Consider the following 5,879-nt stretch of genomic DNA (forward strand, 5'->3'; position numbering starts at 1 on the left):
CTCTTCCTGCGCTCCAAGGAAGGTGCGGGGCGTCCACGTCAGCAGCAGATGCGGGCACTGAGGAAGTGGGCCTGCCAGACCAGGCTTCAGGGCAGCGGTCCCGCAGCCTGAGGCTCCCTGGCAGCCCTGTGGGGAGGTAGAGTCTTTAGCCCTTTAGCAGAGCAGGAAGCGGAGGCTGCGGGAGGAAGTTGCTCCCCCAGGCAGGAATTAGGAGGCAGGGAGGCCCCAGCTGTGCGAGCCTAGAGGACGGCCCATGGGAGGAGTCAGGACTTGGGGACCCCCACTACCTCCCTGGAACACCCAGCGAGTAGGAAGGCACCCAGAGAGCTTGCTCGGCACCCCACCGCCCCCGGGGCCTGGCCCAGCTGGCATCTGAGCACCCCGGGCCAGCCTGCAGCTACCCAAACACCCCCGGGGCAAAGGCTTGTTATCCTTGAAAGCAGGGAACACAGTGACGCATCCAAATTCCTGCCCAGGTGAGTGGCCTGGGCTTGTCCTGCCCGCCTGCCGCTGGCCCGCCCCAGGCCCTGGGCTGCCCACCCTGCCGCTGCCTCCCACCAGCAGGACCAGAGGACTATCCCCTGAGCGCCAGGCCTAGCTAAAGGGCACCTGGGCCCCCGTGGGCCTGCCTGCAGGTGCCCGCTGTGGGGTCAGAGGCCGCCCTGGGCCCTAGGCACAGTGCACTGAGGTTGAGGACCACTTGCCCCTGCCAGCACCTGTGCCAGCGCCCTGCTGGGCCAGGCTGGGCAGCAGGGGAGGGAAAGCAGGGGCCAGGGGACACCAAGGCCCCCCCCCCAAGAATTCCCCAGGCTTAGCCAGGAAGGGCCTGAGCTCAGCTTGGGTTGAGCTGAGGCCAGGCCACTCCTGTGCCTCCACTGTCTGGCCGGGGCTTTGTGCGGCCCCTGCTGCCTGGCCGCTGCGTCCCTCCAAGGAGCACTTCTCCAGGGCTGGGACCCTCTGGACGCTCACTAGTGCTACCTGAGCACCTCCTGTGTCCATCCCTGTGTGGGCACAGATGCCCTGCAGCTGTAGCACAGACGGCATCTCTGGGGGCCTGGGGTGTCTCATGGGGCAGGTTTCCCAGGACATGTGGCCAGTCGCGGTTGTCATAGCCAGGGCAAGTGCTACGGCCTCCAGCCAGTGGGGGCCAGGGCTGTCGCTCAACCCACAGGGTGCAGGCCGCCCGCTACGTTGCAGAGCTTGCGTTGGCCGAGGTGGTCAGCAGTGCCTGCTGGAAGGGTGTGGTCTGTGTCCTTACGCAGTCTTCGGGTCAGGCGGGTACTCTGCCTCCGAGCTGCACCCAGCCCGGGGGGGTTGAAGGGTCATGGTCACATGAAGGGCTGTGTGGGTGGGTGGTCAGGGAAGACCTCTCTGAGGAGGTACTGAGTAAGAGACCTGAGATGGCCCCATCGCTCCCCACAGGTCACACCGCAGCTGTCAGAGACAGGAGGGCCCGAGCGCCCTGGACACAGCACGGCCCAGGCAGCAGAGCCTGGTGCCAGGTCTGGGGAATTCCCGGAGCAGGCCTCCCACGGGCTGGGCTGCGACCCTCCAGCTGGGTGGGCCAGGAGGGGGCTCTGAGCAGCCCGGGGAGGGGGAGACCCCCAGTCTGTGCCAGCCTCCTGGGGGACCCAGTAACTTCCCCAGCTCCTTCCAGAGCTCGATTTCATGGAGCTGGAGCTGGGACCTGGCTGAGGACACCAGGGTCAGTGTTGACTGGAGAGCGTGGGACAGTGCCCTCCTGGATTGGGATGCAGGTCAGGGAATCCTCGGCCCTGTGAGGTGGCAGCAAGAGCTTTCCTGACCAGTGGTGTCACCTGGCAGGGACAGGGCCATGTCACCCCGTGCAGCTGGCCTCTCTGATCCTCAACCTCTCATCCATGAAGCTGGGGTGGTTAAGAGCAGCTACTCCGAGGGGACTGACCGTCACATCAGGAGATGCACGCAGAGGGCTCCGTTGCCCACCTGGGGGCTCCGGAGTCTGGTCACATCACACAGCAGGCCCAGATGGAGCTAGGAGCAGGGGCCAGCAAGTGACTAGGCATCCCAGCCCTGACCTCACTGTGGGGGATACCTGACGCCCTGCAAGAAGGAGCCTGGGCCCCTAGTGGACCCCATCACCCTCTGCAGCTGGGAGGAACATCCTAAGTCTCCGTGGGTTTACATTCCCTGAAAATGTCCCCCCAGGAGAGCCACAGGACAAAAGTCTGGAGCTGAGCCCTGCCCTTCCCCTGGGGCAGGGGCCCAGCTGAGCTCCAGGGGACCCCCTCACTCCCAGCTGCACAACAGTGCAACTTGTCTCCAAATAGCTAACCATGACAGATATGGCCCTTAAACAGAGACCCAGGCCAGAGGGACCCCAGCTGGGGGCACAGGGCAGGTGACTCTCAGCCCCCATCGATCACCGAGGTGGGAGGGGTCTGGGCCTGCCCGTGCCCCTGCCTCCTGTCTCCTGCTGCCCTGACTCAAGGCCAGGGCAGGGGCACAGAACTGCATCTGCTGCCCGGCGGGTTGGCAGGAAGGTCAGTCTGGGGACATGCTGGTCTGAAGCACAGTAGCCAGGCAGGGCCTGGGGGCCGGCTGCAGAGGGCCCAGGCAGCTGCAGCCTACCTTCCTCTCACCGCCAGAGCTCACCCCGTGAGCACGCACCTCCCAGCCCCTGGGGCCTGTGACTCCCAGGCAGGGGCGGGGACAGCACCCCAGCCTCCTCTGCTCAAGTCGGGGCTGGGGGCTCGGAAGCTCCTTGCTCAGGGCCACACGGGCAGCAGCTTAGCACAGCGCGTGAGGGACAGTGGGACACGTAACTCCTCATGGTGTCCCAGGGCCTTGTGGCAGCGGTGCAGTTGGGGCCTGTCACTTTGGGGACCCAGCCCAACACTGCAGGGGCCACCCAGGACCCAGGACCCTGCCACTAAGCTTGGCAGCTCAGGGGCAGTAGGCGGAGGAACAGGGAAGGACAGAGACTGAGAGACAGACAGACAGGGGACAGAGAGCAGTCTGAGGGAGCCCCTGGAGAGTGAGTCAGGATAGACAACGTGGGGGGCCACGGGGGGGGGACCCTGGCACTGAGCAGGGGCTGCTGGGCCCAAGCAGAGGGTGAACCCCGTGGGGCGTCAGTGTGGCCCGGGAGCCACATGGCTGTGGCGCTGCTCTTGCAGGTGTGGGTGGGGGCCAGCTATCACTCGTGACCATTGGCCCAGGAGGCCCCGGTTTGTGGGACTTTGGAAGCCATCAGCTTACCAAGCCCTGGCCCTGCCCGCTGGGCCTTGCTGGGGGGTGACATTCCTCCTGGGCTCCAGGCCTCCTGGCCATATAAGGCTGCCTATGGGCACCTCTGGGAGAAGCAGAGCCCTCCCCGCCACCCTGTGGGAACCAGATTTGGCCAGGCCCCCAGGATGGGGGAGGGGCCTGCTGGAGCCTGGGTCCTGGGGGGGAGGGCACAGGCCAGTGGGGCCCCGGGGCTGGACACAGGGTCCCTGGGTGCCACTGGCCTCCCACTGTGCTGGAGCCCCCTCCCTACCCAGGTCCCCCACAGGTCCTAATCTGGAGAAGGAAGGTGGGGAGGGGCGGGAGGAGGACCCGGGAGGGAGACCAAAGGTTAAATAGGATAAAACTGTATGCGTTGCGCATGGGAGTGGGTGGCTGTGTGTGCTGGGGAGGGCCAACAGGGTGTTGCCCTTCCTGGGGGCCGGGAGGACCAGATCCCCCAACTAACACCCTCTGGATCCCTGACCTGGGCTAGGTCCCAGGAGTAGCCTCCTCCCTGGAAGGAACAGGCCCTTTCTCTCTTGGAGCTGGGGGGGGGGGCGCTGTCCCCAGGCCACCTCCTTACTGGTGGGTGTGTCTCTCAGGCCAAGGGCTGGGGACAGGAGGGGAAGTGTCAGAATGGACCCATGGGGATTAGGGCTCCCTGGTGAGGGTCCTGCTGGAACCAGGCTTGCTCTGAAGCCCTCCCTAGCTGCAGGGCCCTCTGGCCAGGAGCAGGTGTGCCCAGCGGCCAGACCTCCATCCCAGGCTCTCTGCCTGCTTGCTGCCAGACAGGTGGCTGATCTCCTAAGATCCCCAGGCTCCTCTGTTGTAAAAACTGAAACAGCAACTGAGCTGTGTGCAGTGTCCGGTGGAAGGTTCCGAAGAGCCACGGGGCCCCTGAAGGGTCAGATGCCCTGTGAGCTGGACACACCCTGCAGGCAGAGGCAGAAGGATGGAGTGGAGTCTCTGAGAACCTGGCCCCAGGTCAAGTGGTGGGCAGGTCAAGGCCTCCATTCCTGACGACCATCAGCCCAGAGCCCCAGCTCCCGGGGTCAGGCTGGCTCTCAGTGCAGGGGCCAGCTGAGAGCTGTGGCACACTCCTCAGGGGCAGAAAGGGCCACCGGAGGGCAGAAGCACTGATCTGCTGGGCTGAAGACAACTGAGGAGACCTCCCAGCTCATCAGTCCTCCTCTTAGAGGACAACGCTGGACCATGCCCACAGCAGCCTCTGGAACCTGCCCCACGGCTCCCTCCTGGCTTCTCTGCCCCAAAGACAGGTACAGAAGTCCCCACCGCTGGCTCCTGGAAGGGCATCAGGGCAGCCCTGAGAAAGGGGATGTGGCCTCTAACACCCAAACTCTGGCTGCCCTGGAGCCGGAGAGGCGGAGAGTCTTTCTCTACCCGGCTGGGGAGGTTTGCCTCTGGATCTGCAGTCTTCCTTTGTAGCTTGTGACACCTGGCCATGCCGTGGAGGGGTGTCCCCAGAGGTTAAGGGTTGAGTCAGATGTCCTGTGCCCCGCCTGATCCCCGACAGCTGTCCCAGGTGGGCCATGTGGGGCTGAGGCTCTTCCAGGAATGCCCTTAGAGGGTCAGCAGGGGCTCTAGTGAGGGGGCTGTCCCCAGGACAGAATCACTTGGCTCAGGGGCCCCTGTCCTAGGGCTGGGGGATGATCTGCCAGACCTTTTCCCCTCGGGAGTTGTCACTGACTTCTGCCTGCCCCCAGGTCCCTTGCCACCTGGGGCTGGTGGGGGCGAGGCCTGGCAGGACAGGGATGAGCTGCCTCCACACCTTTCCTGGCCCCTCTCCCTGCCCGCCTCAGACAGGGTGCTCACTCCTGTGGAGCTGGGACAGAAGGCACTGGGCACTGGCCGAGTGCGGGGAGGAAGGAGACCACACGGGGACTGATGGGGGAACAGGAGGGGCTGACCCACGTGTGCTCCTGACCACCCTGGTCCTTCTGGCTAGGTTCAAGGAGGAAGGTGGCAGGTGCCCATGAGTGGGGGGGGGGAAGGCAGGAGAGTCAATGGCCCCTTTGGTGATGATCAGGCAGCTGACCAGTCCACGGGTGGGGGGGACGAGACCCACCCCTCCCCCTCTCTGCCTGGGCCTGTATGCTGCCCCTGGGACAGTGCCTCCACCTCCCCCAGCCCCTCCGAAGCCCTGGCACACCGGAGGGCCCAGTGTAGGGGCAGAGCATGCCACCCCACCAGCCCTCTTGTCACACTGACCTCAGCCCACTCATCCGCCCCTGCCAGCCACCAGTTACTGGGCAGCTGTCTGCTGGGAAGCAGCAACTCAGGCTGACCCTCCAGGTGCCATTGGGGCAGGCTGACTCAGCGCATTCCCAGGCAGCCTGCCCTCCCTCTGGCCTGGCCAGTGCCCTGGGATGGCAGAGGCCTGGACTGGCCACTAGGAGGCTCAGGGGCCCTGAGCCCAACCTCTGTCCAGTGTGTGTGTGATGGGGAGGACCTCTGGGCAGTACTAAGGGAGGGGCCAGCCAACCCCCCATCTGGGTACCAGCTACTGCCCCAGCTGTCCCTTGCTGGGGATCAGAAATCAGCTCCTGAGCCAGCCTGCCAGGACTCCGGATTCCTCCAGGTCTTCCGCCCACCCATCCTCCCCGCCCCTC

This window comes from Marmota marmota, unplaced genomic scaffold (assembly GCF_001458135.2).
Source record: "Marmota marmota marmota unplaced genomic scaffold, marMar, whole genome shotgun sequence".
NCBI classification, from domain to species: Eukaryota; Metazoa; Chordata; class Mammalia; order Rodentia; family Sciuridae; genus Marmota; species Marmota marmota.